The sequence below is a fragment of the Mesoplodon mirus genome, assembly GCF_964341445.2.
Source record: "Mesoplodon mirus genome assembly, chromosome: 5".
Taxonomy (NCBI): Eukaryota; Metazoa; Chordata; class Mammalia; order Artiodactyla; family Ziphiidae; genus Mesoplodon; species Mesoplodon mirus.
Genome location: NC_138980.1, coordinates 93,826,765 through 93,838,920, shown reverse-complemented (window position 1 = coordinate 93,838,920; position 12,156 = coordinate 93,826,765). Strand labels below are relative to the sequence as shown.

Here is a 12,156-nt window from a genome sequence, read left to right as displayed (position 1 = left end):
TTCCTTGAAGTCAACAGAAAATTTCTATAGCACTAAACTTGAGTAAAGTAAAAAAACAAAAAGGGCTTTATATTTAGCTTTCATTGGAGATGTTCTAGGCTTTAGATTTATATTAAATTGAATATGTCCTAATATAGAAAAAAAACCTAACACAAAAATTCCACAATACTTAAGCAATTTTTATTCAGGGAAGAGCAATTTTCTGAATTTTCCTATTTATATTCAATAAATATCAGTCCATGACTGATTTTTAATTATATCTTCTTTTGAGACAGCTAGAGGCATGTTTTCCTTGGCTGGTATCAGTAATAATAAATGAAGATGTAAGTTTCAAAATGTCATGTATTATACTTTTTTTAGTGTTTACAATATGCTAATATTAAAAACTCTCTTTCTCATAACAAAGTTAGGTGCTGCCTCCTGTTATTTAAGTTCTTTCCATTTTATTTAATATTATCCATCTTTGGGCAGCTCATTACCAGTCACTCAGGATTCATTTTAAATGTCTATAGATCCTATGGTAGAAAACAAAGGAATGAAAAATTTTTTTCTGCATATGAATATCTAACTAACCTCTTTAGGATTCCAAGATCAGGATTAGCTCAATGAAATTACTATTTAAAGACTGACTATTGCATTATCTAGACAAAATTACAGTGGAAAAAATGAGAACAATCTTATAATAAAGATTGAAAAAATAAAGGTTTAAAGCAATAAGGAAAACAGCAAAAGGCAAAGTAAAATATATATGGAATACTGTGAAATGATGAGAAAGAATAACATGCAAAAAACATGTGTAAAAAAATACGGTGAAAATCATGCAAATAGGTAAGCATCAAAAAAAATGAAATGAGGGCTCAAAATAGCCTCAAAGTGCTAGAAAATTAATACTGACATTTAAAAAAGAGAGCTGTATTTTCACTATTTCAGTAAAGGAACTTTATCACTAGCCCTCATTGAAATATACCTATTCTTAAATATCTTTGATTTCAATTATCTCTGGATGTTGAAATCAGTATACAATTATGTTTATACTATTCCCAGTTGTGTATCTTGCTTATTAACTAGGTCGAAATCATGGAAAAAGCATTCAATTTCAAACAAGAAATTAAATTGTGCCAAGAACACTCAGTAGCTGTTGTGATTTTTAGGACATTATTTAATGTCTCAAAGTCTGCATGTTCATCTGTAAAATGTTAATCACAATACCTGGCTGTTTATTCTGCTTAGTTTCTCTGGATTAATTTTTTCATAAGAAAAGGTACTTCAAAATCAGTAACAACATATAGTTGCACAAACATACTACTATGAGCTCTTCCACTGCTGAGAGAATGATGAATTAATAAATGTGTAAGTGACTGGACCAACAAAAATAATGTCTTCTCATCACATAATTTCTGGTAAAATACATTGTTTCCAGGAGAGCATTACCCTGCATTATAGAATCTTAATGCTCTTTTCATTTTGTCTCATTTGGCTATGCTTTGCTTTCTTCCCTCCCAGACTGGATAGGTTATATAGATCCAGATGCCAGCTCTCTCAAATAGCAAAATGACGGCATTGCCACATCTTTCACAATGGTTCCCTGGTTGAAAGCCCATGTTAATTTTCCGCCCTCAATGACGTCCAAGGCATTCAACTTATGGAAATGTAGCTTCAAATATCAGTCAAAGGCATATTTGCCTATCTATAAAAGGTTTTGTTTGTTTTCCTGCAGGAAAAAGCCAGGAAAGAATATGGGGCTTTGCAGTTAGAAAGATCTGAAATCAGGTCTGGCTATCCCACTTACTAATTTATTTATTATTTATTTATTTATTTATTTCAATTAATTTATTATTTTTGGCTGTGTTGGGTCTTCTTTGTGGTGTGCAGGCTTCTCATTCTGGTGGCTTCTCTTGCTGCAGAGCACGGGCTCTAGAGCACAGGGGCTTCAGTGATGCGGCACATAGGCTCAGTAGTTGTGGCTCGTGGGCTCTCTTAGAGCACAGGCTCAGTAGCTGTGGTGCACGGGCTTAGTTGCTCCGTGGCATGTGGGATCTTCCCGGACCAGGGCTTGAACCCATGTCCCCTGCATTGGCAGGCGGATTCTTAACCACAGCGCCACCAGGGAAGCCCCCATTTACTAATTTAAAATGCAAATGGGGAATTTAGTTAACCTCTCCAGGTCTATATTTTGTGTTTAGTTTGGTTCCATTTTGTTTTTCATTTGTGATGTGGAGATAATAATTACCACCTCAGTGTTTTGTGAGGATTCACTTAGATGACAAAGGATGATCTGTCTAGCCAATAGTGAGAAGCTCAATAGGCATCACTTGCTTCAGGGCTACCCTAAGACAGACACTGATGCTCTGGTTTTTATAAGATCCTTCCACCACCAATCTTGAGAAGACTTGATCTAACCTCTTCATGCTGAAAACAAATGTTACAAAGCCACTTTTATATTAACAAATCTATCAAATAGGATTATAATTACACTTCCAGTCATCTCTATTCTAAAGAGTCTTCCTTCTCTTAAAGATATTATTCTCGTTTTAAAATTCAGAGACTATGAATTTATTTATGCCAATGGTGCATAAGTATAAATCTATACTTCTTGGAAGTAAACTTACCCAAAATATGAATGACCATTATTCAGATTCCAAATTCATGAATTTACTACTATTGACTGCCAATGAATACTACCCCAAGCTCCAATCTTTATACATTATTTATACATTTTTATCATGTGTGCCTATTTTCTTAGCAATGCCATGCAAGTTTTAAAATTCAGGATCTTTCTTATTGCATTGTTGAAACTTGACATTTTTTATTAAGAAAAAAATGGCAAATTTTATTATCTGATAATTTTACTGATTTAGTATTAAAATTGAAAAAGTGGTATTCCTGAAGAATATTTCTCTCTCACATAGATTGTAGCAACATGCAAGGTCAGATACCCACTCTTCTGTCTTTATATTGGGCATAACGATGGTAAAAACCAGGATTCATTTAGGTTGGCAAGAAGATGGATGTCAGAGCAGGTGAAATTATGCAAGGAATTATGATGTAGTAGCAATACAAAAGAAAATAAAAGCCTGTCCAGAGTTCTGAATTTTCCATCAATAATTAGGGAAATGTAGTACCAAAATTTAAGCTAACTCACACTACCCTTGACATGATGGAATAAAAGAGAAAGAAATAGGATATTAAGCCACTGTGGCATAGTTTGCATTAAATTTTGTCTCCATCTCTTACTATGTCTCTGTTTTTGGTCTCCACCTGTCCTTAAGTAGTCTTAGACCTGGGAACATTTAACTTATTTGTGAAAAAAATTATAATTTTTTCTTCAAACTTCAAAATTTAAATATAAGTGACTTACTGGTGGTCTCAAAAGGTTATTTCCTACAGGAGCTATAAAATCTCACAAAGGAGGACAGCATGAGTAACTCCTTGTTAAAATTGTGGTCCTTAGACCATTATTATTGTCATTACCTAGGAGCATGTTCTAAATAGAGAATTTCAGGCCCTACTCCTGAATATATTAAAGTTTAAAAAGGACTGATGTAGTAGATTAAGAAAAGGACTAGATGGGAATATCCATTTTCCCACTTTACAAGTTGTGTGATCTTGCACAAGTTACTTAACCACTCTAAGCATGTTTCCTCATTCCTAAAATAGAATAAAAATAATACTGTCCTTTCTAGGTTACTGTAAAAATTAAACACAAAACGTGAATATATTTTCTAGCATAGTGTCTGGCACACAAAAGTTCTTCAATAAATGTTAGTTCCTTGTTTATATCTAATTTTGGAGGCAGGATGACATGGAAATGGCAAAGCCTTTGGGTTAAACTCACTCATAGGTGCATTCACCACCAGCTACTTCTTTTAATCGTTTAGACTCAGATCCTCTATCCGTATGGGTGATGGTGCTTAGATGAGTTAATAAAGGTAAGATACTTAGCACAGTGGCTGGTGAACAGTAAAAACTCTACAAATATTTTTGTTTTCTTAAAACAACATATCTGTTATACTGGAATTCTATTCATAAGTATTTAAAGAAACCACACTCTTTCAAAAATACACCTCCCTTTCCACGTTTAAGAGTTTCCATTTATGTCAAAAGAAGAGCCATATGTGGGGGATGAGAGAGATTGTTACTGCGAGAATAGAGACTAATAGTGCTGTTTATTCTATTTTGCTGCTTAAAGAGTACATTAGGAAGATGGCAGCATGGAAGGATGCAGAGTTCACGTCTCCCTACAACTAGGGCACCTGCTGGATGCTGGTGGGGGACCTCAATACCCAAGAAAATGGGAGGAACCCCAAGCAACTGGGTAGAATGTGGAGGGGAGTGAGGGGGAGGGGAAGTGGAGGCCAGACAGGACCAGTGCCCCTGAGGGGTGGCTGGGAGAGGGGAGGGGTTCCCACGCCTGCTGGGACCCTTGGGAGCTTGGAGGATCGGGGGGAGTGCACCTAGCATTTCCTCTGCCCAATTGGGTTCTGGGAGGCCTGCTGGGCTCCCAGACCTGGTCCTCTGTTCTCTGGGGCCCCCTCTGGGCCACGTGGGTCCTAGGAGCATAGGAGGGAGGTGGGGGGAGAATAGGAGAGGAGGATGGGGAGGGGCCCTCCAGGACTGGAGGGTCAGGGGAGGCACGGAGGGCATTTCCCCAACCCACTTGGGCCCTAGGAAGCCTGCTAGGCTACCAGGCCTGGTCCTCCATTCTCTAGGGCCCCCTCTGACCTTGTGGGTCCTAGGGGCATGGGAGGGAGGAGGGAAAAAGGAGGAGAGGCGGACAGTGGGACCCTCCAGGACCGGAAAATCAGCAGAGGTGTGGAGTGTGTTCCCCCCACCCATTCAGGCCCTGGGAAGCCTGCTGGGGTCCTGGTTAAGGTCTTTTGCCTTCCAGAACCCCCTCCAGCTGCGTTGGTCCTGGAATGGGGGGAAGAAAAGGAGAGTGGTTGCGAAGTGACCCTCTGGGATCGGAGGATCAGAGGAGGCACTGCGGGCATTTCCCCCACACTCTTGGGCCCCCAGAAGCCTGCTGGGCTCCCTGGCCAGGTCCTCGTTCACCAGGGCCCCTTCCAGGGCGCACTGGTCCTAGGGGCATAGGAGGGAGGAAGGGGGAGAAGAGGAGAGGCAGAAGGGGAGGGGCCCTCTGGGGTGGAGGATCAGGGGAGGCACAGAGGGTGTTTCCCCCACCCACTTGGGCCCCAGGAAGCCTGCTGGGCTCCCAGCCATGGTTCTCCATCCTCCAAGACACCCTCTGGCTGTGGGGGTCCTAGGGTCATAGGAGAGAGGCAAGAGGGGGGAAGAGGAGGAGAGGGAGATGGGAGGGGAACCTCCAGGACTGGAGGATCAGGGGAAGCACCACAGGCGTTTCCCCCACCCACTCAGCCCCAGAAAGCCTGCTGGGCTTCCGGGTCTGGTCCCCTGCCTTCCTGGGCCCGGTCCCCTGCCTTCCTGGGCCCTCTCCAGCCACGTGGGCCTAGGAGGGGAGGGAGTGAGCGAAGAAGAAGAGAGACCAAAGGGGAGGGAGCCTCTGAGATAGAAGAACTGTGGGAACAGACCTAGCATTTCCCCCACCTACTTGGGCCCAGGGAGCCTGCTGGGGTCCCGGACCTGGTCCTCCACCCTCCAAGGCTAGAGGCACTGCTGGAGCCTCCTACCGTGCTGAGTCTAAGCGCCACCACCCACCCCTCCCAGCACCTTTATGGCCCTGTTGGGTCTGAAGCATAGGCCCTGCCTACTGCCTAAACCCCGCCCCTACCTAAGTTCTGCCACACACAGCCAAGGCCTTTTCAGGCTTTTTTTTCCTCCTGTCTTTTTCTATTGTGGTTCTCTTTTACCTTCTGGTTGTTTCATCTGTAAATTAATTTATTTTTTCTAACATATCTGTTAGTTTTCTAATTTTATTTTATTTTTTACTCTGTTATTGTTCTGCTCCTTTTTTTTTTTATTTTCTTTGTTTTTCAGAACTGCATGGCTTGTGGAATCTTGGTTCATGAGTTGGGGGTTGGGTCTGAGCTCCTGCGATGGGGGCTCCGAGTCCAAACCACTGGACTAACAGAAAACCTCAGACCCCAGGGAATATTCATCACAGTGAGGTCTCCCACAAGTCCTCATCTTGACACCAAGACCCAGCAGTACGCAGCAGCCCACAAACTCAAGTGCTGGAAGCCTCAGGCCAAACAACCAGTAAGACAAGAACACAATCCCACCCACCAAAAGGAAAAAAAAAAAAATACTGAGACGACAAGAAAATATGTCACTGATGAAGAAGCAAGGTAAAAAATTACAAGACCAATAAATGAAGAGGAAATAGGCAACCTTCCTGAAAAAGAATTCAGAGTAATGATAGTAAAGATGAACCAGAATCTCGGAAACAGAATGGAGGCACAGATTGAGAAAATACAAGAAATGTTTAACAAAGACTTAGAAGAACTAAAGAACAGAGATAAACAACACAATAACTAATATGAAAAATACACAAGAAGGAATCAATAACAGAATAACTGAGGGAGGAGAACAAATAAGTGAGCTGGAAGAGAGAGTGTTGGAAATAACTGATGAGGAGCAGAGTAAAGATAAAACAATGAAAAGAACTGAAGACAATCTCAGAGACATCTTGTACAACACTAAACACAACAACATTCGAATTATAGGGGTCCCAGAAAAAGAAGAGAAAAGGAAAGGGTCTGAGAAAATATTCAGAGAGATTATAGTGGAAAAATTCCCTAACATGGGCAAGGAAATAGTCACCCAAGTTCAGGAAGTGCAGAGTCCCACACAGGTTAAACCCTAGGAGAAACACACCAAGACACATATTAATCAAACTAACTAACATTAAATTCAAAGAAAAAGTATTAAAAGCAGCAAGGGAAAAGCAAAAAATAACATACAAAGGAATCTCCATAAGGTTAACTGCTGATTTTTCAGCAGAAACTCTGCAGGCCAGAAGGCAGTGGCAGGACATACTTAAAGTGATAAAAGAGAAAAACCTACAACCAAGATTACTCTACCCAGCAAGGATTTCATTCAGATTCGATGGAGAAATCAAAAGCTTTTCAGACAAGCAAAAGCTAAAGAATTCAGCACCACCAAACCAGCTTTACAACAAATACATGCTAAAGGAACTTTTCTAGGCAGGAAACACAAGAGAAGAAAAAGACCCACACCTAAAGCAAATAGAGAAAGAAGAACAAAGAAAATCCAAAATTATTACAAGGAAAGAAATCATAAAAATCAAAGTAGAAGTAAGTGAAATAGAAATGAAAAAAAATAGCAAAGATCAATAAAACTAAAATTTGGTTCTTTGAGAAGATAAAAAAAATTGATAAACCTTTAGCCAAACTGATCAAGAAAAAAAGGTAGAGGATGCAAATCAATAAAATTAGAAATGAAAAAGGAGAAATCACAACTGACACTGCAGAAATACAAAGTATTATAAGAGAATACTACAAACAACTATATGCCAATAAAATGGACAAATTCTTGGAAAGGGACAATTTTCCAAGACTGAACCTGAAACAATTAGAAAATATAAACAGACTTATCACAAGTTCTGAAATTGAAACTATAATTAAAAATCTTCCAACAAACAAAAGTCCAGGACCAGATGATTCACAGGTGAATTCGAGCTGACACCCATCGTTCTGAAACTCATCCAAAAAACTGCAGAGGAAGGAACACTCCCAAACTCATTCTACAAGGCCACCATCACCTGGACACCAAAACCAGACAAAGATATCACACACAAAAAAGAAATTTACAGACCAATATCACTGAGGATTATAGAGGCAAAAATCCTCAACAAAATACTAGCAAACAGAATCCAACAGCATATTAAAAGGATCATACACCATGATCAAGTGGGTTTGATCCCAGGGATACAAGGATTCTTCAGCATATGAAAATCAATCAATGTGATACACCCTATTAACAAACTGAAGAATAAAAACCATATGATCATCTCAACAGATGCAGAAAAAGCTTTTGACAAAATTCAACACACATTTATGATAAAAACTCTTCAGAAAGTGGTCATAGAGGGAACCTACCTGAACACAATAAAGGCCATATATGGCAAACAGCATTCACAATGGTGAAAAAGTGAAAGCATTTCCTCTAATATCAGGAAAAAGACAAGGATGTCTTGTCTTTCTCCTGATCAACATAGTTGCTGAAGTCAACATAGTTGTTGAAGTGCGAGCCACAGCAATCAGAGAAGAGAAAGAAAAGGAACACAAATTGGTAAAGAAGTAAAACTGTCACTGTTTGCAGATGACATGATACTATACACAGAAAATCCTAAAGATGCCACCGGAACTACTAGAGCTAATCAATGAATTTGGGAAAGTTTTAGTATACAAAATTAATGCACAGAAATCTCTTGCATTCCTATACACTAACAATGAAAGATCAGAGAGAGAAATTAAGGAAACAATCACATTCACCATTGCAACAAAAAGAATAAAATACCTAGGAATAAACCTACCTAAGGAGACAAAAGACCTGTACTCAGAAAACTACAAGACACTGATGAAACAAATCAAAGATGACATAAACATGGAGAGATATACCATGTTCATGGATTGGAAGAATCAATATTGTGAAAATGACTATACTACCCAAAGCAATCTACAGATTCAATGAAATCCCTATCAAATTACCAATGGCATTTTTTACAGGGCTAGAATGAAAAATCTTAAAATTTGTATGGAGACACAAAAGACCTCGCATAAACAAAGCAATCTTGAGGGAAAAAAATGGAGCTGGAGGAATTGGACTCCCTGACTTCAGACTATACTACAAAGCTACAGTAATCAAGACAATATGGTACTGGCATAAAAACAGAAATCAGATCAATGGAACAAGATACAAAGGCAGAGATAAACCGACACACCTGTGGTTAACTAATCTATGACAAAGGAGGCAAGGATATACAATGGAGAAAAGACAGTGTCTTCAATAACTGGTGCTGGAAAAACTGGACACTTACATGTTAAAGAATGAAGTTAGAACACTCCCTAACACCATACACAAAAATAAACTCAAAATGGATTAGAGACCTAAATGTAAAACCGGACACTATAAAACTCTTAGAAGAAAACATAGGAAGAACACTCTTTGACATAAATCACAGCAAGATCTTTCATGACCCACCTCCCAGAGTAATCAAAATAAAAACAAAGAAACAAATGGGACCTAATGAAACTTAAAAGCTTTTGTACAGCAAAGGAAACTATAAACAAGACGAAAAGACAACCCTCAGAATGGGAGAAAATATTTGCAAACGAATCAACAGACAAAGGATTAATCTTCAAAATATATAAACAGCTCATGCAGCTCTATATTAAAATAACAACTGAGTCAAAAAACGGGCAGAACACCTAAACAGACATTTCTCCAAAGAAGACATACAGATGGCCAAGAGGCACAGGAAAGGCTGCTCAGCATCACTAATTATTAGAGAAATTCAAATCAAAACTACAATGAGGTATCACCTCACACCAGTTAAAATGGGCATCATCAGAAAATCTACAAACAACAAATGCTCGAGAGGATGTGGAGAGAAGGGAACCCTCTTGCACTGTTGGTGGGAATAAAAATTGATACAGCCACTGTGGAGAACAATATAGAGGTTCCTTAAAAAACTAAAAATAGAATTACCATATGACCCAGCAATCCCACTACTGGGCATATACCCAGAGAAAACTATAATTCAAAAAACCACATGCACCCCAATGTTCATTGCAGCACTATTTACAATAGCCAGGTCATTTAAGCAATCTAAATTCCCATCAACAGATGAATGGATAAAGAAGATGTGGTAAACATATACAATGGAATATTACACCATAAAAAAGAAAATTTGTTCATCTGTAGAGACGTGGATGGACCTAGAGACTATCATACAGAGTGAAATAAGTCAGAAATAGAAAAACAAATATCGTATATTAACACATATATGTGGAAGCTACAAAAATGGTACAGATGAACTGTTTGCAAGGCAGAAATAGAAACACAGATGTAGAGAAACACACATATGGACACCAAGGGGGGAAAGCAGGGGAGGGTGGTGGTGGTGGGATGAATTGGGAGATTGGGAACAACATATATACACTATTATTATAAAATATATAACTAATAAGAACCTGCTGTATAAAAAATAAATAAATTAAATTAAATTAAAAAAATAAAAATCAAGATCAAATTATATAAAAGTAAAAATTAAAAAAAGAAATACAAATTGGAAAAGAAGTAGTAAAACTGTCACTGTTTGCAGATGACATGATACTATACACGGAAAATCCTAAAGATGCCACAATAAAACTACTAGAACTAATCAATGAATTTGTTAAGCTTGCAGGATACAAAATTAATGCACAGAAATCTCTTGCATTCCTATACATTAACAATGAAAGATCAGAAAGAGTAATTATGGAAACAATCCCATTCACCACTGTAATAAAAAGAATAAAATAGCTAGGAATAAACCTACCTAAGGAGATGAAAAACTTGTACTCAGAAAACAATAAAACACTGGTGAAAGAAATCAAAGATGACATAAACAGATGAAGAAGTATACCATCCTCTTGGATTGGAAGAATCAACATTGTGGAAATAACTATACTACCCAAAGCAATCTACAGATCCAATGCAATCCCTATCACACTACCAATGGCATTCTTTACAGAATTAGAACAAAATTTTTTACAATTTGTATGGAAACACAAAAGACGCTGAATAACAAAAGCAATCTTGAGAAAGAAAAACAGAGCTGGCGGAATCTGGCTCCCAGACTTCAAACTGTATTACAAAGCTACAGTAATCAACACAGTACGGTACTGGCACCAAAACACAAATATAGATCAATGGTATAGGATAGAAAGCCCAGAGATAAACCCACGCACACATGGTCACCTAATTTATGACAAAGGAGGCAAGAACATACAATGGAGAAAAGACAGACTCTTCAATAAGTGGTGCTGGGAAAACTGGACAGCAACATGTAAAAGAATGAAATTAGAATACTCCCTAACACCATACACAAAAATAAACTCAAAATGGATTAAAGATCTAAATGTAAGACCGGACACTATAAAACTCTTAGAGGAAAACATAGGGAAAACTCTCTTTGACATAAATCACAGCAAGATCATTTTTGACCCACCTCCTAGAGTAATGAAAATAAAAACAAAAATAAACAAATGGGAGCTAATGAAACTTAAAAGCTTTTGCACAGCAAAGGAAACTATAAACAAGATGAAAAGACAACCCTTAGAATGGGGAAAAATATTTGCAAATGAAGCAACTGACAAAGGATTAACCTCCAAAATATACAAACATGTCTTGGAGCTCCATATCAAAAAAACAAACAACCGAATCAAAAAATGGGCAGAAATCCTAAACAGACATTTCACCAAAGAAGACATACAGATGGCCAAGAGGCACATGAAAGGCTGCTCAACATCACTAATTATTAGAGCAATGCAAAAGTGCAATTAGATATCACCTCACACTGGTCAGAATGGCCATCATCACAAAATCCACAAACAATAAATGCTGGAGAGGGTGTGGAGAAAAGGGAACCCTATTGCACTGCTGGTGGGAATGTAAATTGATACAGCCACTATGGAGAACAGTATGGAAGTTCCTTAAAAAAACTAAAAATAGAACTACCATATGACCCCACAGTCCCACTACTGGGCATATACCCTGAGAAAACCATAATTCAAAGAGACATATGTACCCCAATGTTCACTGCAGCTCTATTTACAATAGCCAGGACACGGAAACAGTCTAAATGTCCAATGACAGATGAATGGATAAAGAAGATGTGGTACATATATACAATAGAATATTACTCAGCCATAAAACGGAAAGAAATTGGGTCAGTTGTAGAGTTGTGGATGGACCTAGAGTCCGTCATACAGTGAAGTAAGTCAGAAAGAGAAAAACAAATATCATATATTAACACATACATGTGGAATCTAGAAAAATGGTACAGATGCACCTATCTGCAGGGCAGGAATAGAGATGTAGATGTAGAGTAGAGAACCGACATGTGGACACGGTGGTGAAAGGGAAGATGGAACGAACTGGGAGATTAGGTTTGGCATAAATACACTACCATGTGTAAAATAGATAGGTAGTGGGAACCTGCTATATAGC

General features: G+C 38.5%; 1 protein-coding gene across 1 annotated transcript in view; it reads right to left on the bottom strand.

Annotated features, from left to right (window-relative positions):
• TMEM232 (transmembrane protein 232) overlaps positions 1-12,156 on the bottom strand; it is a gene marked incomplete at its 5' end in the record, with an annotated part of 240,883 nt that overhangs the window by 130,583 nt on the left and 98,144 nt on the right.